Raw genomic sequence first — 22,959 nt, forward strand, 5'->3', positions numbered from 1 at the left:
TTGACCCTGTGTGGATTGACTGAATGGCACTGCAGTTTAATATAACTGTACCTCTGGAATGGATTGCTGAAAACCGGTTCACACTCAGAGCTTAACACATGTTGGTGCTACAGCAGTCACATGACACTCTGGTCTGCAACTCGTTGCACACTGGCTTTCTGCTAGCAGCCCAACATTGAGCAGGTCATGTGTAGGGTTGCCATATGTCCCGAAATCCCAGGACTTGTTCTCTTTTTGGGGGCCGAACTTGCCCATCTGGGGGGATTTTTACATTTCAAAGGAAATGTCCAGGGTTTTTTCCGGAGGGCGGTATTTATTTTTGGTATGCACTTGAATCCCTCTGCAAAATACTGACAGTCTGGAGGCACCCAGAGTTTTTGGTGTGGCCTTTAGATCTATTTATAGAACACATGCCTGCTTCCAGATAGGCTGGAGCAATAAATATCCTCCCCCCATACACAGATGGCTGGCTCGATTTCCTGAAGAGCAAGAACTTGCCAGAACTAGGCTCTGCAGAGGTTAATTGGGTATCTTTACCCAGAAGAAATGCAGAAAGCAAGCACAGTTTGGTTCTTTTGTTTGGTGTAGGGAATGGGAAAGTTTTCTGTTTATGCTACGCCAAGGTCAATGTGATTTAGCATTCAGGGACATAATAATCTTGCAATGGAATCCTCAAAATTACACAGGGGGAACTAGGTAAGAAAGAAGAAACCAAAAGTGGCACTTTTTTTAAAAAAAAGAAGGAAACACTTTGATGTTGAAAACAATCAGGTTTACAGCAGAAGAAAATTGATTCCTTTAATCCTCTGTAAATAGGGGTGGGAGAAGGGTTGCCTACAGATTACCCCCTTTTTCCAGGGATATCTTTTAATTTAAATGCTTGCTCCTTGGCTATTCATAGAAAATAATGGCTATTCATTCTCTCTGAGACAATCGGCGTTCCTTATTTTCAAATGCCCTACCTAACAGAACTGCAGCACCCTTTACTTTTGAACTTTGACTTGGCAACATCTCAGAGGAAAGAGAAGGAATCAAGTCCATCAAAGTTGCCAGCTGGGCCTTTCAAGGGCCAGAAGTGTTTGGACACCATGCTTGTTATTCCTTTGGTAGGGCATCTTTCCTTCACTGCAAAATACCCAGGGAGCAAGAAGTCTATGTGGGGAGAGAGTGTGAAAGGAAGAATGCAGCATATGCCACACCTCCTTCCTTTCCGCTCCCCAACATCTCTTTGTCCTGAGTTGCAGCAAATGCACAGTGAATGATTCCCATTCTAAATTTAGTCCTGATGCCAACTTACCTGGCTAACTGCTTAATAGCACTTGGGATGGAGGTGAGATGTGCAACCTGACCCTTTGCATGCCGACTAGGAAGTGAGTCCCTTTGAGCTCAGCAGAGCTACAATAAATGTGGATAAGATTGTAGCTTTAATACTTCCATATTTTATTCTTTTTCACACTGGCAGCTTAGTGCATGCCGATCTGTATCGGTGTATCTTATACCCTTCTCACCTGCTCTGACGTAACAGGGAACCAATCACACCTTTCTGCTCTGTTATGAAGCTACAAATAGAATTTTATTTAGTTATTTATCAATACTTACATACCGAGAATGTAAAATATGAGAGAAAAAATGATAAAATCAACAAGTAGACAATAAAATCATCAAAACAAAGATAAATAGTTTTAAGAACAGTGCTTTCCCCCCTGGGGGGACACAGGGGTACGCATACCCCTAAACATTTTGTGAATCTAAGTTTGGCCTCATTGAGGGGCAGTATTTCAATATGAGTAGGAAAATGAGAGTACCCCTAAACATTTTTTTAAGAAAAAAAGCATTGTTTAAGAACAAATATGCACCATATGGTAGACTTGCCTAAACAAAGAAGTTTTTAGCAGGCCTCAAAAACAAGTCAGTGAAGGGGCCTGCCTGATATTAATGCTGGCATGGCTTCACACAGCATTTAATTCTCATTGATAGTTGAGGTGGATCAACAATCTAATGCTCCACATGCTATATTCATATACACCCGCCCCTCCCCTAAAATTTGTCTAAGAAGCTAGTAACTACCCAGGTATCCTCACGGATATCCCCTGCTTTAGGGTGGGAATCCCTAGTGCAATGTATTAGCAATATATATGCCATTTTAGCTGCTCCAGTGCTATTTCTCTGGCGCAACATGAGGTTTCATAACCCAGTTTCTGCAGCGCCGTGTAGAGAAATGACCTTTTCAGCTGCCTTGATTTGGTTTATGTTTATGGTTATATGGCAGATTAAGCTACACTGTATGGATTAGTGTTTTGGGAGAAACAGCAGCAAATAATAATCCAATCTCTGTCTGATCCTCTAGAAAAGACAGGGTACACTGTTAGTTTAATTTCTGAATGATCCTGCAATACCTGTTCTTATTTATCAGATGCAAGGTTATTTGTGATTATGAATAAAGGAGAATTGCATAAAGGGCTCTGTTTTTAGGCAGAGAATTGTATTCATTGCATTATCATGAATATGAGGTTCATTTCATCTAGTATTTCCCATCCCTGCTTCCATTCCCAGGATTCTTTGGGGGAAGCCATGACAGTTAAAATGGTACTTTAAAAGTACAGTGAGGATGTGGCCTTGAAAGAACAAATCCGTTGGCCAGAGCCTTTATGGTAAAATTCTGCTGTTTGATTACGGGTCAGATTAAAAGACAGGGGTCAGTAGCTGTGTAGAAGAGGAAATGTTGACCTGCCATTCAGGGCCATAATTCTCCCTTCCACACAGCTATTAAAGGTACAGCAGCCCTGCTTCCATTTCCATGTGCCTTCCCCCCCCCCCAGCCAAAAAAAGATGGTGGACCGGAAAAAGAGAAGGCAAAAGTGGCCTCGCTGAACATTTGCAGTATGCCGATTCCAAAACAACCAAGGGAGTTTGTGAATTCAGCACAGCACAGAAAACGTCCTCTACCAGCAACTGTGTTTGCTCTCCCGTGCTCTGCTGCTGCAGAGCCTATAAAGAAAGCTGCTAACAAAAAGGTTATTCAGAAGGTTGCTTGAATAAACCCAAAGGTAACAAGTATCCACTGAGCAGATGTCGTGAGACCGAGCTGCTCTTTGGAAAAGTGCCGAGATATTTTAAAGTAGCGCTTTCTCATTAACCTAAGCACAATGCTAAAAGTCCTTTAAAATAAAACTTTCCAGATGCCACCTGCATCTGAGATGCTAATAGGATGAATGCCAGTAAGCCCACTAATACTGGAAATGCTCTTAAGGAAACAGCTACAGCTGATGGTATAGTGACACAAACAAATAAAAAAACTAATTTATGTATTCCTGCAGCTGCATCTCCAGGCAAAGTCGAAGCAGGAGTCAGGACCGATTCACAGTTGACTAATGTTTCCTCCGTCTTTGCAGATTTGGACATTTAACCGTAATTAAGATTTATTGTCTGAAAACTTGCAGGTCAGAGCAGGCATCAAGTATGGATAACTTTTTGTTTACTAGTAAAAAGGCCTATTAGGAGAAATCTTCAAACCCTCCAAGCATAATGTGTCATTTCAGATCTTGACTGTACATTTCCAGCAGGAGTACAAAAGACCCATCAAGCATTGCAGTGGGTTAGGAAAGGCGGGCTGTGCATGTGGCTTGCCTGAAGCAAAATATTCTATTTTCCTCAAATACCTCAAATGTCTGGAATAGTAGTGCTGGAATTCAGGAAGGTAGGGGGAAGGCTGGATCACATTCAGCGAGACTCTGCAAGACCCTTGATTCAGTACAGCAAAACAGAGCTTGGATCAGTGTGCTTTCACTCACACCAAAAGGAAAAGGTCTGAACCAGAGAGGGCCTGTAAGCTCAATGGCTGAATACAGCTTCAATCCCTGGCAACTCCATCCAGTTACAACAGCCCAGGTTGCAGATGCTAGAGGAGACCTCTGCCTGAGATGTTGAAGAACTCCAGCCAGTCAGAGCAGACAGTGCTTGGCTCGATGAACAAATACCGTAATATGAGCTGTTATAGGGTAACTGCCGATGCAACTATGGGTCCTTGGGTCTCACTTCTCTCCTGACCATGATTTGTAGCAGAGATGTTTGTCCATCTCACACTTAGTTCTTCACACATATTCATGGCTCAATGACTGCAACACCAAATAATGAGTTACACTTGATGCCCACATGTCTCCTTTTGAAGAAAATGCTGCTCCTGCCCACCAGTCTAATAAATGTGCCCTCATCCTAGGTCTGCCACAATTATAGTACCTACCCTAAACACGAGTGCTTCACACTACATAATTGTGTTGCAGTTCACCCTTCTTCATTCTGCTGCCAAAGCTATCAGAAGGTAGCTAATTTCACCAAGTAAAAGAAGGCTTATATATATATATATACAGTATATATATATATATATATATATATATATATCAGGAATGTGCTTGTGAGTGCGCGTGCATGCACCCACCCACCCTTTTGCTCTATGCAGTGATTCTAAAACTGTTGCAAGGTTCAGAGGTGTGTTTGAGTGCCTTTTTATGCAGAGGAAACATTCTTTCTAGGATTTTCTCCACCAATCTTACTTTAGCTTCAGGCATAAGACGTTTGACTATACATGCTCATTATGAGTGGCTTGTTTTTAAAACTAATTGCACATTCCTTGTAATGTTGAGAGGCAGTGACAACTATGTTTTTGATCCAGAAATTTCATTTCACCACGTGAGATCACATCACGTAAAGCTCACCTGTTTCCTTGTCTCTTTACTCATTTACTTTTCTTTCTCCCATTGTCTGAAATATAGATTGTAACATTGATGAGAGAGGACCCCTGATTTTTTTTTTTTTTTGGGGGGGGGGGACTTATCTAGTCTGTAAAGCATAATGGTTGTATTCAACTAACTTTTATTCAGAAGAAACCCAATGAAATTAAAGGACTTAAGTTAGACATGGTCATTAATTTAGATGTGAGTAAATGTTAGTTGACTACAACCCAATCCCATTGATGGTATATACATAATAATGTCCCACAAAATGTTCCTACCCTTCCCAGCCATTTATATATGTACCTGTAACTCAGGACAGTATTTCATGCACCTGATGAAATGAACAGCAATCCACAAAAGTTGGTGCCCTAATTTGTTAGTCTCTGAGGTGCCACAAGACTGTGTCTTCTCTTCTCTTCTCTTCTCTTCTCTTCTCTTCTCTTCTCTTCTCTTTGAGACTAATACAGTAACCCCATTAGAAGATCCTGAAGTATCTTTCGGGTTTAGCTGATAAGCCTCTGTTGATACTGCAGAAATTATTGGGTTTTTTCCAGATAAATATAACCTTGCTTCAACCGAATATCATGTTTCTTTCTATCCCTTCAGTTGTTAAATAAACCACTTCATGTCATACCATAACAAATAACTTCCAGTCCTTTTCTTGATATTTGTGAACCACAAGAATGGTTTCTGGACTGAGCAGCAACTTGCAGTTGTGTGTGTGTGAAGGGAATGTCCTGTAAAGAAAAGTCACCTTTGTGAAAGGGAGGAAAATAAGTCTGGGTCTGTGCTTGGCCACATAGTCACATTAAACAGCTCCTCCATGTGTGGGATTCCTGTGCACTGGCCCCCTCGGTGGGTCTACCAATACACACAACCCTATCCACATACCTCTCTCTCCCAGGCCATCCACTGACAGCTTGGGAAAGGGAAATGTTCCTAAATATTTAATTAACTGAAAAGGGAACCTCTAAATTTACACTTGTCAGATTACCTCTGGATCACAGTCACTGTTTATGCTCTTGTGGCCAAATCAAAGTCCACGTTTAGTCCATTTCCCCTATGCCATGAAAGTAATAAGAATTGGCAGGTTGACTTGAAGCATTCATGTGACTCAGGTGACCCAGTCAGGGTAAATCTAACATGGTGTGCTTATCTACAGGAGAATATCAAGTTCAAGGCTTGGCTCTTAGCCCTGAACTCATTGGACAAGACAGTCTACAGACCTCACGGGACGGTGAAAAGTTGCTACTCCACAACGCCTGGCTCCTTTTCCTTTTCCTCTGTCTCTTTTTCCTCTCTGGAAGCTGACTTTTCTTTCAGCAGGCTGTGCATGTGCCAAAACCCTTTCCATTCTTAAGTTTGTCAGAGAGAAGAACATCAGATGTTGATACAGGAAGGGCTTTCCCAGTTCACAATTCCTGTTTCCTTTGGCTTGCAGTCTGCTGTGTGTTCTCTCTCTCTCTCTGTGTGTAGGGGGTCCTCTTCCAACCGTCTGTGGCATCATCTTCTTATGGGTTTGTTTCATACCAAACTCTGTGAATTCTGGAGTGAAGAATTCCAGTCTGCAAAACACGAGACAGGCGGGCCATAAGGGGGTGAATGAGGGGAGAGAGGCAGACAAGTCAGAACAGAAGGTGAATAAATGACTGGGGGGGGAAAAACCAGAGATGCATCTCCATCTGGAAAGAAGAGTGCTGTTTAGTGCGTCTGGAAGGCATTATTTCTGCAAATAGCTGGACCCTCTTTCATGCTTAGAGGCAGGGATCCCAGCCTGCTGCCAAGCATAAGCCTTCCTGATGGCTCAGTGGTGGGGGAAGTCAGCGAACAAGTGTACTAATGGCATAACGCAGGGAAAACAGCAACCACTCCTTTTGTGTTAAGGCCCATCAGGCATCTGTCCTTCTCCCAGGAGGCAGCCCACAACTTCAGATTGCATTAGGGAAGACTCCTGTTTCATATCACTGGATGTACCAATTTGATGAAAATTTAATTGGTTGGATGTGAAGGGGGATCTAGGAGTATATATAAATTGGCTGATTGTTCTTAGCAATTCAGCATTACAGACAGGAGCTGTCCTAGCCAATGCAGTCACCTTTGATTTTTAACTTGGAAAATCCGGATATATAAATGTAATGTATACCAACTCAACAATAGCTTCCTGATTTTGTGGTTTAATGGAAAAGAGAAACCCTATGGGGTGTTAATTTTACACACAGAGAGGCGAGAGTGTGTGTGAATGTGCTAAAGTCTTCACACCCACCCACACCCATCGCTTTCCACATATTGAAGGGTGGCAGCCTGCTTCAGGGAAGCCTATTGTGCTTTTGGAGGCTCCCATGTGTTTTGGATCCCTGGGAAATCCGGGGTCCAAAGTAGAGTAGAGTAGAAAAGACCTTTCCCACTGCAGACTTGTCACCCTTCAAACTACAGAGGGTGTGATGAGGCAGAGAGCTAGCCTGCTTGTGCACACTCTCATTTCCATGTCTTAACCCCTCCAAGGAGTTAGACTCAATTCATATTTGCCTGTCATGTCATCCTAACCATTGCCTTGGACTCATATGTAGAATTGAGCTGGAAACAATGGTGGATACAGGCTGTTTATTGGTTCCCTGTTTCCACTGATCATGGTTTGCAATTATAGTCCTTCTGAGTTGTAATAACATTTCAGTGCAATTCTGTGCAGAACTACTTAGAAGTAAGTCTACTGGGTTCAATGGGACTTATCCCCAGATACGTGGAAATTGGTTTGCAGCCATAATCAACGTGGCACATCTGTGACTTTGGGACAAATACATCTCTCAAGAAGAAATAACAGTGGTGTTATTCTAGTTGTCTGTTTCAAAATACTTAAGGGAACTGAATGTACAGAACTGTATTGCAGTGGGTGTTTGAGAGTTTGTTGCACATTTGATTGTTGGGCAGCCAGCTAGGGTGCTTCCAGATGTCACTCTAATTAGCATATGGTAATGGTAGCAGACAGGTACTTCCTCTTCAGTGGGTTTGTAGCTACCATCACTGACTTGGCGGAACAATAGCTTTCCCTCATGCATCAGTTTTGCTAGCTGCTTGCTTTAATGGTGACTACAATGATGATTCATGAGTTTGTCTCATATCGCTGTGACTACCCACACAAACATTTAATAGGGCACACACCCAAAGGCTATGCAATTGTTCAAGGAAATGTGGGCCTCAGAAACGCAACAAACAAAATGAGCAGGAAAAATATTTTTTTTTAATATTTTTTTTTATTAATTTTCCAATTTTTAACAAACACAACAAAAACAACATGGAAACAAACACATAAAATCATAATTTCTTAACCTTATTTCCATAAGCCTCTTTTCTCGGACTTCCCCATACCTTCCCTTTTTTGCATCCTTTTATTTTTAACAATTATTCAACAACCCTTTTAGCCAATTAAATATAAATTCATTCTCCTTTTCAATTTCACCCTAAATCAAACAAAATTTACCGCTGTAATTCTACATCTTCCTCTCCCTTAGCATTTTAACACTCCTCAATTTTATAGTAGCTCTTAAGATATATTTTAAACTTCTTCCAGTCTTCTTCCACAGTCTCTTTCTCTTGGTCGCGGATTCTGCCGGTCATTTCTGCCAGTCCCATAAAGTCGATCACTTTCGCCTGCCATTCCTCCAGCGTGGGTAGCTCTTGTGTCTTCCAAAAATGAGCAGGAAAAATAAAAGGAAAACAAAGAAAGAAACCCATACCAACTAAAACAATACCCCAAACCTCAATAAAACAATCAACAAACAGGCTAAAATCAGACACACAACCAACACAATGGTGGTGCCAGAGCATGCCAATACTCGTATCCCGACCCCAGCAAACCAATAATGCTATTAATAACACTGACAACATTGCTTAGAAACCTTTTACCCAACACAGGCATCATAAAGGCTCTTAACACCACCTCACTGACCATTCCATATCGCAAATGACAGGAGGACAGCCAGTTCTTAAACAAGGCCCTCCATGCCCGCTGAGATGCAGGACCAACCAGCTGGAAGCCAGATGGTCCAAATTACCCCAAATAAACACCTATATAACTACATATATGCTACTTTCTGTAATCTACCCCCCACTCTTTAACCAAAATTTAATTCTAACCCCCCTCTTCCCCCACCCATCACACTTTATGTCAGTGCAACTTAATAGGTTTGATAGACAATATAAGGTGAGAGACACAGGACAAACCAGACGGGTTGGCAGGGAACCATCCTATAAAGTAGATAAGCAGAATGGCTAGCTTAAAAACAATTAGAGTAAACCCGTGGGGGTTGGGAAACCCTATCAAAAGAAAATGCATAAGAGAACCTCTGATGCCCTACATGACCCGCCTATTCAACAACATCATAAAATGGGGCCCCATTCCTAAAACCTGGACCTTCTCCAAGATAGTCTCTATCCCCAAACCATTCAAAGACAGCCTCAAAGTAGAATCATACCACCCTCATACCATCTCATTAATAAACCAAGACTACAAGATATTCACATAAATCTTGGCTAACTACCTAAAAAAAATTCCTACACAAATTAATAGCCCCAGACCAGACTAGCTTCATCCCTGGTCACAATATAAGAGACCCCATCAGGAAACTACTGAATCTAATTGAACTCAGCAAGGCAACTAAATTCCCACTGATGAATATGTCCCTAGACATTCTCAAAGCTTTTGATTGCTTAGAATGGATATACCTATTAGTAGTAATAACTAACATGAAAATTGGTCCCAACTTCTTACAAATCTTCAAACAAATCTACTCCCAAGCCTCAGCAAAATGCAGGACTCTAATACCATAGCAATCCAAAGAGGCACAAAACAAGGATGCTCACTGTCTCCCTTCCTATTCATCCTGGCTCTGGAACCTCTAGCAATCCGAATCCGAACAGCCACAAACATCAGGAGAGTGGAAATAAAAGGCAGAACCTATAAATCAGGGGTCTTTGCAGATGACCTGATGGTCACAACACCAGACCCCATAAACACAGCAACCACCCTAACCAAAGAACTCAACACGTTTGCAATGGTTTAAATTTTGCAAAATCTGAGGCTATGTGTTTCAACACCCCCCCCCCCTCATATCCAAAAAGATTTCACCAACATCACCAAGATAAAACTTTGCTGCACCAAGTTCAGATACCTAGGGGGTACAAATAACCGGAAACCTCAACAAACTGTTCCTCCACAATTACAACCCTTTGTGGTGACAAATCAACAAAGACTTGGGGAGATGGAACAATACCAACTTCACACTCTCAGACAAAATAGCCATGATCAGAATGATCACCTTCCCAAAATTAACCTGCCTATTTCAATCTCTCCCAATCTGGATTCCCCCAACCCAACTCCAGAAGTGGCAGAAAGAATTACACTCGCTTATCTTTTCACATGAAAACCCAATAATAAATCCCAAATACCTACACCTCTCCTCCTCAGTAAGTGGGTGGGGAATTCCCAACATAGAACTATACTACATCGCCAACCAAGTGCACCACATAATCCCATACATTCTAAAAGAAGAGACAAAAAGGGGAACACCAGAAGAGAGACATATTCAAAAATACCTCCACCACAGCATACCCATTCCTCCCAGACAAACGACGGAAAATCCCCATAACACTAAACAGGTTCACATAAAGGTAAAGGGACCCCTGACCATTAGGTCCAGTCATGGCCGACTCTGGGGTTGCGGCACTCATCTCGCTTTATTGGCCGAGGGAGCCGGTGTACATGTGGCCAGCATGACTAAGCCGCTTCTGGCGAACCAGAGCAGGGCACAGAAATGCCGTTTACCTTCCCACCGGAGCAGTACCTATTTATCTACTTGCACTTTGACATGCTTTCGAACTGCTAGGTGGGCAGGAGCAGGGACCGAGCAATGGGAGCTCACCCTGTCACGGCAATTCAAACCGCGACCTTCTGATCGGCAAGTCCTAGGCTCTGTGGTTTAACCCACAGTGCCACCTGCGTCCCAAACAGGTTCACATAGACCATGCTTAAAGCATGGAAGGAAGAAGCAGTTCAACTGTCCCCAACCCCATCCCCACTAATCCCCCTGGCTCACTACCCATTATTCCACCACGCAGCACGAAACCTCCAGGTAAAAACCTGGCAAGCCAAAGGCCTACACTGTCTAAAAGACTTCTACAAAAATAACAAATCCACACTGACACAAGAAATACAAGACAATGTTTTCTATACATTCTGGACCTTACAGCAATCCTATATCTATATCTATATCTATATCTATATCTATATCTATATCTATATCTATATCTATATCTATATCTATATCATCTATATCTATATCTATATCTATCTATATCTATATATAAAACACACACATGTTCAAGTGCACGAATAGTTGAATACACACCCACACACACAGGTATAGGAACCTGTGGTGGAAACTATTTCAATCACCCCAGTTTATTACTTTTAAAGCAGCTCTTCCACATCTGTATGCAAAGAATTAGAAAGCCTCTAGAACTAGGATGGCGAGAATCTTGTCACACTACCATGCAAAAATCTAAAATATAAGCACAGCTGCTTACGTTGCAAATGTGATGTCCCCACAATCTCACCTTTAGCACCTTGTTCCATGGCATGATGCAAGCATGTTTCCTTTGCAATGAGTGATGCAATGAATTCTGGGATTGGGCTCATTAGGAGCACAATGACTCCACCTCCCCCCCTTCCATGTATGTTGGATGTGTCAGTGTGGTAGCCTAACCCTTATTATTTTCATTTTTCTCTCTTATAAGGCGACCCAATTTCTTTTAAAGGGAAACACTGCATTTCATATCATCTGTCCAGTTTGGTGACTGTTAACCCATCACCCCAGCTAATCTCTACAGAATAAAAATACAAGCCACCTTTCTTTAAAAGGCACACACACACACACACACACACAGTGCCAATTTGACACCTTTCTGGCCCCTCCCCCACCACTCCTCGAGCTCATTCCCCATCTCAGCAGAGTTAGTTATGTCTGACTTCCTCTATTCACATTTTGGCTATCCTTGTTGCTTTTTGGGGTTTGCATTTTGCTTCCTTTAGTGTTGTTGTTTTTCAGCCAGAGCTGTCGTTTATCATGAGAACAAGAGCAGCCATGTGTTGATTTTTTTTCTCTGGATTCATTTTGGACAGTGTCCCAGTGCTAATGAAGGCCCTTCCAAAGTGCTAAAGAGCTGTTGCCAAAATCGGTTATAGTGAAAACAATAGGGGAGTGGTGCACAGACAGCAGATGCAGTGTGTGTGTGCGTGCAAGCGTGTGTGAGAGAGAGCTAGCAAGTGTGTGCCCCTGTGTGCAGGGAAAGAGCCCTTGCAAATGGGATTGTTGTCCCTTTGCCTTGAGGTGCAGGAGGAAATGGAACCAAAAAGGCTCAACTCCATGTTTCTCTGCACTTAAATATATGGAAAATGAAGCTAATGGAAGCATATGCACCCCAGCTTTTATACAGGACAAAGAAGGCTCAGGTAGCCATCCATCCTTACCTTGGGAGTTGGGAGTAAGCCCTGCAGAGCACAGCCACACTTATTTCTGAGGAAACAGGTGTTGGATCTGGCCACACATCCAATAATGTTATTACAAAAAGAACTGTGTTGAATTTATTTCTATCCCTCTTTTGGACACGGTTTTTTACTGATATGTGTTGGTTTGATGCTACACTCTTGCTGTGAAACATACACAATTTTTAACCAATAAAATGATTTGGATGAAGTTCACCTTTTTAAAAAAATAAATAAAAGCTAAGATAATTTTACAGATTTGAAAAGTGTGATGCTCCATCTTCAATATGATTTTGATCATAAGCGCTCATGTTTTCTCTCATCTACCTTTTAAAGTTTCTTTTTTAATGAATATTTGCTTCCTGAATAAGCAGCCCATCTCAGTTCTCTATACTTTTCTCTCCTTTGTATATGACACGTAGGATAACGTTTCCTGTGGTACATGTTTTCTACAGTTTGCCTTTCGTTTTTAACATCTATCTATATATGCTGGCTAAGTGATCATTTTTTTGAACAGAAGTCACAATATACAGAAGCCCGTTGGAAGCTATAATATCTAAATAAGCAACCTTCATGAAAATAATAGGGGGAGTGGAACTGTGTGCATTTCAGTTAAGTAAATCAGACGACTTGCTGCAACATCTCCTCCCTCCTTTGCAGAATTCATTCTTTTGAGTGTGTGTGTGTGTGTGTGTGTGTGTGTGTGTGTATACGTGTGTGGGAAAGGGAGCATTCACTTCATTTTCCTGTTATTATTCATCCTGTAGGCTTTTTGTTTTTTATGAATCAAAATACCATGTTATTGTGCTGCCTGATACTAGCTGAGCAAGCTAGTTGAATTATAGCCTTCAGCACCATCTACTGGTGACATTTAACACAGTGGAGGATTCATGGACAGAATGAATGAGTATGCTTCTGGGGCAGTGAGTGGTGTGACTGGTGGCTTTTGGAGCTGGTGGAGCTGCAATATTAAACCCTCTCTTTTCCCCACACCAGACACCTACAGCTGTCATAAATGAAAGAATGCCCTTAAATGTGCAGAATGCCAGCATCTTCCTGCTGAGAAACAGCAGCTGTATGCCGCACACCCATGCGAAAGGGCATTAGTACAATTTTCAGGTGAAGATGAACCTCAGCCCATCTCATTTAGGGATTGATCCACAACACATAGCATAAGTTCTTGAATTCGTACAAAACCCCAAATAGTAATTACAAAGCTTTTGAGGTCTTACCTGTTCCTGTTTGTGTGATTGCTTTTGAAAGCATCTCAAAAATCAAATCCAGGGTTGGCCTTAACAATAGGCGGAGTGAGGCAGCTGCCTCAGACAGCAGATGCTGGAGGGCAGGGAGTGGCACTGTGGTGATATCCTACCCTGCTTCCCTCAGGTGTTGTGGAGGAGGCTGCCCCATTTCCACATTTGAAGCAAGAGTTGATTGCTAGTTTGGTTGGCTTCCATACATGGAATGGGTTTTTGGCCATCTACTTTGCCACAAAATGTGTGGAGCTTGCCCTGGTCAACCCCACTTCTTTTGTGAAATTAAAAGAGCTAAAACAATGCATGGTGGTGCAGTACTGTGATTCATCTTCCTGGTGTTTTTTTAAAAATGAAACACAGATGTAAGATCAAGAGCAGAAAGGCAGCAACAGGGGAGAGGCCTCTTAACCCTTTCCCTTCCTGTCGCTTGACTACTCAAAATCACCTCCCTCCTTAGCTGATTTCATACCCACAGGGGGAAGGAACTGATCATTTACTCTCCATTTCAGTTCGTGTGACCGCTTTTAATCTTAAAAAACCAGTCAGAAGGGGGAAAAGTTCACGTGGACAATGATAAGGGTTTGATTTAATTCCATCTAGAGTGGATCACAGCTCTGCCTGAGGCCCGTTTTCACTTCATTCACACCTCCTGAAACATTAAGCAAACTGAAGCACAATAATCCTTCAAAGTTCGCTCTACTTTGACTTTTTCAACATAATTCTCCAGCCAATAAATAAGTACAAAAATGCATTATATTAGGGAAAATATGATTTGCAAAAAAATAAAATAAAATGTAAGGAACACACACTCTAGATCCCCCCACAAATGGACAGAGAACCTGGGGAGAGTCTCAGGGATGAGAACCTGGAATCTTATGGATGATGGAAATATTACTCAGTGCTGACCTGGCATTCCGGAACAGCAACCACAGACCTGAGAGACAACCGTAATTTCCCAGGTTGGAGGAGGGGCTGGCACATGGCACAGTCACTAACTGCTTGTGCCCTGTGCCCCTTACCTGGCCTGCCGAAACCCCTACATTATACCTCCCCTTGCCCAGAACCACTGTGACTGGGATCTCAAAGCTCCTTTCTTCCCAGGCATCCTGTGTGAATTTAAAAACGCACAAGTTAAAAGCAGTTAAAAATGATTCAAAACAGTTAAAACAGGGCAATTAAAACAGCACCAGAGCTCCTCAACAAAACCCCCTAAACAATATGTCAACCCAAGAATCTGTTCAGCCACTTCAGCTTTTGTAGCTGGAGTCAAGTCAGGGCCCAGCCATTCCAGGCCAAGTGGAAGAGGCAAGGCAGGGAGCAGGTCATAGGAGCCAACTCCTAGGGGCTGAGGTCCCTTCAGCCCCCCATAAAATATTTGAGGGGGCTGGGCCCCTCCAAAGTTGATGGGTATTGCCATTCAAATGGTGATTGTGCACTGCATATTGTGATCAATTATGCAGGGTGGGGCTTACCTCCCCCCCAATATTTTATTCAAGTTGACACCCCTGGAACAGGTCCTCTAGGACTTACAGCAACTATATAGCACTGCATGTGAACTCACTTTCTTCCATCCGATGGATGAGTCACATGGCACAGAAAGTGGCTTGTACAATCCTGGACAACAATTTTTATAAGGAAGTGATTGGTAGGTTAAAGCTCTTTTTGATCAAGTTTATAGTAAGAGCTTTCTTGAGGTAGATTTTAAAAATTATCCTAGAACTCGGAAAACACTGAGATGGTGTTGGCGAAAATTCACAAATGGAAGATCTACCCTGCTGCTGACATGGAGCCAGCCAATTTTGTTGTGTAGCGGCAGCCTCAATTCTTCTTTATTAAACCCCAAATGATTTAATCAAAATGATGTTTACCCAACATATCCAGGAAGCAATACTTTCATTACCAGGTGCCAATCTTTCCCGTGAGTTGGTGAAAGGCCATTTATTTCAGAGGCAGAGGCTGCAAGTTTGAAAAGGTCTCTCCATGACAATGCCATTTATGTTACCATTCATGTGTTTCTAGGGTGAAGGTGGGGGGGGGATTAAATCTCAGAAGTAATTGTCTGTCTTTTGATAGCTAAAACAAATGCAGCATTTAAAACAATCGACCTTTTGTGGCTCAGAACAATGGGATTGTTGTCGAATTGCCCGTGTAATCCATATCCATTTATTTATGCTGAGTAAATAAATGCTTCTCTGCCCTGCTCTGTGCTCTGCTGCGCAGTGGCAAATGGACAGCTCATTCTCTTGGTCCAGCTCTCAGACCCAGCTCCATTGCTGAGACAGCAGCAGCTGCCATCCACTCTGCTACAGCAGCCCTCTGGGGAAGCACCAATGCACCGGAGTGGAACAGCTCAGGGTGCTTCTGCAGAAAGGGGAGGCAAGAATGCAGCCAGTAGATTGTGCCACATCCTCAAGCTCCTCATAGCAACCTGTTTCTTCCTGCCTTCTGCTGATGCAGCTTGCTTGGTGCTGGCAGATCACCGCGAGGGAGGGGAGTGTATGCAGAGAGGCAAGTGGAGTGAGCAAACTTATGGAATTCATTATTAACTTAAGGAATTCATTACCGGAAGATGTGACTACTACTTTAGATGGCATTTTAAAAGGACCGTTAGGAAGGCAAATTCGTGCAGGATAGGTCTGTCTTTCAACAGCTATGAGCTGTAGCAGCTAAACAAAGTGGTGTGCACTGGCTGTGTGTGAGGGCTAAATAATGAGGTGAACTGGGGTGGTTTGAGGGTCTCTCTCCTCCTGAGTTAAAGTGTGATGTCAACGACACACAAACCAAGTAAGATCGGGGCCCCTGCAAAACCTCATGTCACTCTTTTGCTCTGTTTCTGTACTTTTCTATGCTGTATCACACACACAAACTTTCACGGGCTTTTCAAGAAGAGCTCTGGATTATGTTTCTCTTAAAGTAGAACAGTGGAGGATAAAAATCCCCTACTTTCAGCTGCTTTAACAACTATTTTAAAAATGGAAGTTTTCAAAAACAGTAGTGGTCAGTGGGGTGATATAAGCAGGGCGGCGTTGCTCATCTGCCTTCCAAACCACAAGTTTCTCTGCCAATTCCTGAGAGCAGGAGCAGCAAGGCGCATCACGGGTGTAGCAGTGGAGCCAATCTGATATTCTTGCAATGTCCCTGCTCTGTGCCTTGCTCCTCATGCCTCTGCTGTCCTCTCAGGAACCAGCAGTGATGCTCATGGTCTGAAAGGCAGGTGAGCAACACTGCCCCACCAACAGCTGCTGCTTCAGAACTTTTAAGGCAGGGTTCTAGACAGCCACCTCTTAATTATTTCAAGATAAGAAAGTCAGAAACCCCTGCTCCTCCATAAGAGATTATGAAGGAAAGTGAATCCCCCCCCCAAAAAAAGTCCCTAGACTTAATTGTTTGCAATTTGGCAGACTTAATCCATTCTGAGCAGATATCTCACTTGCAAATTTCATTCACTTTGACCAAAAGGTAGGGAAAGTTATAGCCATCTCTAGATTCCCCATCACACTGAATGGCAGCTTTGTTTTATGTGGCTCAGAAACAGAATTACAGATCAAGCCAGAGGGAGCGCAGAGTGACTCAGAAACAAATCAGGATTTTTTTAAAAAAAATACATAGATGTAGATGCAAGCTGAATCTTGGTGCCTGTCCACTCTCTTAGATAAATGCGTTTAGAGGCAATATACTTCCAAATATGACATATACATTGTGCTTTAACATTTTCCTCACTTTAATCCTCACACTAGTCATGCGAGGTACATTTAGATTAGAGACAGTGATCTGGCCAGTGCTGTCCAATGACATTCATGCTAGGGGAGGGGGGAATTTTGACCCATCTCTTCCCCACACTCCTACAAGTTGTTGAGCTTTTTTTAAGGGTTTTTTTTTAAAAAAAGCTTTTTTTGGGGGGGAGGCTCGGGACAGACAAAAGGGTAAAGTCTATGGATCAAAACAACAGCACAGGGAAAGCTCCGTCTTCCAGAGATCATTCAACTATGGAGGGGGGGGGCAAGGGGTTTGTGTGGCAGGAGTCAGTTTTAGGGGCACTAAGGAAAGGGAGCCAGAGATCAACTGCAATCTACCAAAACCTTGCAGGGATCTACCAGTAGATCGCGATCGACCTGTTGGACATCCCTAAACTACATGAACCAACGGTCTGTCTCTGCATAAGGCAGCTTCCTCTGTAACAGCACCAAACTTCTCCTTTTTGCAGACAGGACACTTGTGAATGTTTCTTTCAGAAAGGTATCAATACATTACAGGCCTAGGATCCCCCATTGTTCTGGAGATAGGGGGCATTCTATTGGCTGTTTCCTGCCACCCACTGTATAAAAAGAACCCCTTGTTCTCTTCGGTCGCATGGAGCCATTTCAGATGTAATATTTATGCATATAAATGTTTCAGGAGAGCTCTGATTTATCAGCCATCTCCTCCTCTTTCTCCCTCTCATTCAAAGATTTCAACAGAGCAACAGATGGCTCTTGCAGGCCATTTGCTGTGACTCAAATGGTGGCACCACTGAGGAGAGCTAAAAACGAGTGTTGCTTCCCTTTGCAAGTATCACACTGCCTCGAAAGAAGAAGAGAGAAAAAGAAAGGAAGGAAGGAAGGAAAGGAAAATAAGCTGCTGGGTTGAAAACTCAACCTGCTTGCTTTTAGTGCCATTTTTGGCTGCTCTGTGTACAATCATATCCTGTTCAGCTTGAGTGAATGAAAACAGAGCCAAAAGAAAAAGAAAAAAGAGAGAGATAGCTATACCTGTTCTGTTTTGAGGACAGCCTTCTCTTGAGTTTGGAATTTAAGAAAGACCATCCATGCTCAGTGGGACCCATGCAGCTAGAAATCTGTCGCACAGTATCTATTTATTATTTCAGTGGGACTTGCATGGGGCAAGTGTTTGGAGGCTGCACAGCAGCAGTGCTTTGTGAATTGCATCCACTGGCATATTTTCTGCTTTTATTCTTCTGGTGGAAGGTATCTAACTAAGATGATTCTACAAGTTGTGGGTGGACTTCAGCTTTGCAGTACTGTATCTACTTTCCTTTTTTTTTTTTTTTTTTTTTGCTAGAACCTTGAGAGCAGAGGTAGACAACCTAAGGCCTGTGGGCCACATGCAGCCCAATTGCCTTCTCAATCCAGCCCGCGGATGGTCCAGGAATCAGCGTGTTTTTACATGAGTAGAATGTGTCCTTTTATTTAAAATGTATCTCTGAGTTATTTGTGGGGCCTGCCTGGTGTTTTTACATGAGCAGAATGTGTGCTTTTATTTAAAATGCATCTCTGGGTTATTTGTGGGGCATAGGAATTCGTTCATTTCTCCCCTGCCCGTCCAAATATAGTCTGGCCCACAACATGGTCTGAGGGATGGTGGACTGGCCCACGGCTGAAAAAGGTTGCTGACCCCAGCTTGAGAGCCACTAGATGGGGCAGATGACAAATGGTGTCTCAGGGCATGCATCTGGTTACCTACCTCATAATTTGAGAAATACACTGGGATGACCCACAAGTGCAAATCAGTATTTGAGTTACTACAGATCAGAGATTCCAAAAGTCGTATCTTGAAGGAAAGCATTTTTCTCCCTCTTGAACAACAGGGAGTCAGAAACTGATCTACTGCAAATCATCTACAAGTAGATTCCAACCCACCTTTTGCCTGTCCCTGCTCTACAAGGCAGGCAGCACAAGGAGCTAACTAGTTTGGCAGTATCTAAGGGACACTGTAGGCAGGGTGAAAACTCAATATACCTTGATGTCTCCTGAGAAGGGAGAAAGAGGTGAAGGAGCCTGGCTGTAGTACCTGAAGGAGATACCTTCAATGATGGTCAGGCACAACACATAGGATTATTTTCTTTGAAATAGGTAGCCCCTCCACTCTCCCTATCCTCCAAGTTGAGCAAAGATGGCAGCCTTGGGAGGATGCAAAAAACAGGATAGGTGGGAAAAGCTGGAAAATTCTAAAATCTGGAAGTGGAAGAGAGATGGATACTCTCCAATCCTCTTTGTTGGGGACTGGAGGAAAGAAAAGAGTGTGTGTTTTGTGTGCAATGTGTTGTGCACCCCTACTGTGTTATTGTGTGAGGCTGCAAGAAGATCTAGCCCAATACCTTTTACTGTATCTACCTAAGCCAGAGCAGCAAATGGTACTCCCTGTCCACTCTCCACCAAGTCAGTTAGTCATGTAAGTTAGTCATGTCTACTAATTTCAGTGGGTCTACTCTGAGTAGAACTTACATTGGTTACCTCCTCTGAGCTATACAAATGCATGCTTTGTTGACTAGCACATGAAAACACGTCAAAGAGGGAAGAAAATTTCTGTGCCCTTATCTAGGCTGACAAAGTACCTTCAGCCAACTTTGATGACAATGCAAAATGAGCTGCCATTATGTGACTTACATAATGTTGGGAGCATAGGTGGCGTGTGAGGGTCTCCTTTAGAAAGAAGGACATGCTCATCAGTGGGTCTCCTGAAAAGCAACAGTAACTATAGGAAGCTGGTATAAGTAAGCCGTATTCCAAACTCTGTTCAGAAGGAATTTGAAGGAGTTTGATTCACACCACCCTTTTTGTGGCTAAAGTCGACTTGGTTGTGAGGTCATGTGACTTAGAAGGAAGGGGTTTGCAATAGGTGTAAATCTCTTCTTACTCTGACCTGCTCCTGCCATGCCACATCCCAGAATACCCCTTTTGGGGGCTTAAGTTACACTGGCTGAAGCACAGAGTCCCAGCTGAGTTGGGCTGAGGGACCTACATTGGTCTTAGGCAGGAAAGCCCAAGATCTGCCGAATCCTGTTATCCTGGCAGATCTTGGGTTTTGGTTGCCAGGCTGCATAATTGCTAGACAGGCACACACCATGAAGTGAAACCTCTTTGAATTGGCTTTACTAAAAGATTGCAACATTAGACTTAGATTGCCCCTCATGTGGGCAATGTGAAACTGGGAAGAGGAGGAAGAAGGAAAGTGTAAATGAAATGTACTTAGCTATAGGCAGTTCCCTTAATTTTGATGCACTCACATAGATGGGGATTGAATAGCACGCCAAAGCTTTTGAACTGTCCCGGCAAAGATTTCTCATCTAGCAATGAATGCTGATGGTGAGAATGTACTTCATAGATAAAATTTATAAGAGGCTCTTAGAAGCAATCGCCTTAGTTCTTTGCAACGATAGGGCAGTGCTGAAAACAGCAGGTAATGGGACCAATGTCCCTTTAAGAATTCCAGAGGTTACTAATGGATATAGGTCATGGTGACAGTCTTAAATAAACCTCCAGTAATAAACAAATCATTTTGTGTTTTCATAAGATTACCATCAGTCTAAGGCTGCTCCTGTAGGGCTAAGAATGCATGAAGGAAATGAGCGTGATAGGTCATATACATCATACTGTCATATCCCAAGAATAGGACACACACAAAAAGAGAATCTTTCAAGGAGGCTCACACTGTAGTCCTGATAAAAGCTGCTAAAAATGTGCATTAATATTAATCCTGTATTTTTCCATATGCACAACACTGGATGTTTTTCTGGGACTCATCATATGCAAACTGATAGTTGTCATCAAAGACTTCCCTCCCCGTGAACACAAAAGATCTCAGTGTCAGAAAGTCCAGTCCTAGGATTCAAAAATCAAGCAATGTGATGGCTGCAAAAATAGTGGGAAATGTTCCATTCTGGTCTGTGCACTTTCTACAGTACTGATCCACAGAATGTTAATAGCACTTAACGTCCCATTGCAATCAGTTGGATTTTGATTAGTTATGGAATGAACATTCTCATATAGTTTAATGTGACTCACTTAAGTGTCACTACCTTTCACTGTGGGGACACAGGGGTATGTATACCCTAAACATTTTTTGAATCTAATTTTGGCCTCATTGAGGGGCAGTGTTTCAATATGAGTAGGAAAATGAGAGTACCCCTACACATTTTTTTAAAATAGAAAAAAAGCACTGCTTATTACATGTATAACTTAAAACGATTCCCATGTATTCTAAAACAGGATATCATCTGGATAACTACATTTTGGTTCTTGCAAAGTGAGGGTATGATGCTGTTTATAAGAACAGAAGAGGAACATGGGTGGCTCTATGGTCTAAACCACTGAGCCTCTTGGGCTTGCTGATCAGAAGGTCAGCGGTTCGAATCCCCGCGATGGGGTGAGCTCCCGTTGTTCGGTCTCAGCTGCTGCCCACCTAGCAGTTCAAAAGCATGTCAATGTGCAAGGAGATAAATAGGTACTGCTCCGGCGGGAAGGTAAACGGCATTTCCATGCGCTGCTCTGGTTCGCCAGAAGTGGCTTAGTCATGTTGGCCACATGACCCGGAAGCTGTCTTCGGACAAACGCCAGCTCCCTTGGCCTATAGAGTAAGATGAATGTGCAACGCCAGAGTCGTCCTCGACTGGACCTAATGGTCAGGGGTACCTCTACCTTTATAAGAACAGGAAACATTGCTCATATCCATGGATGACTCAGATCCTTGTGTGAATCTTAAATTGCAGTACACAAAATAGGATTTCAGTGGCACCTTTCCCTAGTTTTTAATACACCATGAGTTTTCATAGGTTTCGGTGTCTGCTTCTTCATATGTCATAATAGAATAGCTAAGAGTCTTTTTTGTTTTGTTTTGCAGTAGCATCTTCAAATGTAGAACTATCTGTTGCAGAAGCAAACAAAGTCAAACATTTTTTTCTCAATGAAACCCAAGCCCTATATGAATTGATGTTTTATTAGCCAAATGAATTCTGTCAATGAATAGAAGTACTTAAATAAGTTAAAGCACTATCCAAGCACTTACTATTTCCACAGATTCTGGAACAACTCTAGCAAATGGCAAATCTCCATGGTAAATTTTCTGCTAATTATATATATTGCAATCATAAAAATAAAGAATTGGCTCAGATATCTCTTCATGTCTAATGATTTGCCAATAACTGTAAATACAAGATAACTTCTTTAGAAATAAGGACATTGGGTATTGATTAGACAAATCAGGTTGGCAAGGCCATGTGGATATATGGAGATACAGGCCAAGAATACTACCTCAAGCAGGGAGAGGGAAAAAAGAGAGTGGCAATTGTGTAATATTCTACTTCCTGCAGTTCATAAATAATCATCACCATCATAATAAAAATGCTGCCAGAAGTTTAAGCATCCCAATAATGTGAATTGATTATTAACATTTCACTTTAAAGCTAGATTAATTAATGCTGAATGGTATGGCAGTTCTTATAGCTGTACAGTACATATGACATCCAAATAATTCTAAATGAATTCATTACAAGAAGGATAATTACAATGAATGTCTAATGAATTAATAATGACAGAGCATTTAGCATTTCATGCATACAAATACTGTAGAATAACCAATTTGCTGGCTGTTTACAATAGTACCCTATCACACCACAAAGGAATAAGATATGGGCAAATCTGTTGGTCTTCTAAAATTAGTT

This window comes from Podarcis cretensis (genome assembly GCF_951804945.1).
Source record: "Podarcis cretensis genome assembly, chromosome: 7".
In the NCBI taxonomy this organism is placed as follows: domain Eukaryota; kingdom Metazoa; phylum Chordata; class Lepidosauria; order Squamata; family Lacertidae; genus Podarcis; species Podarcis cretensis.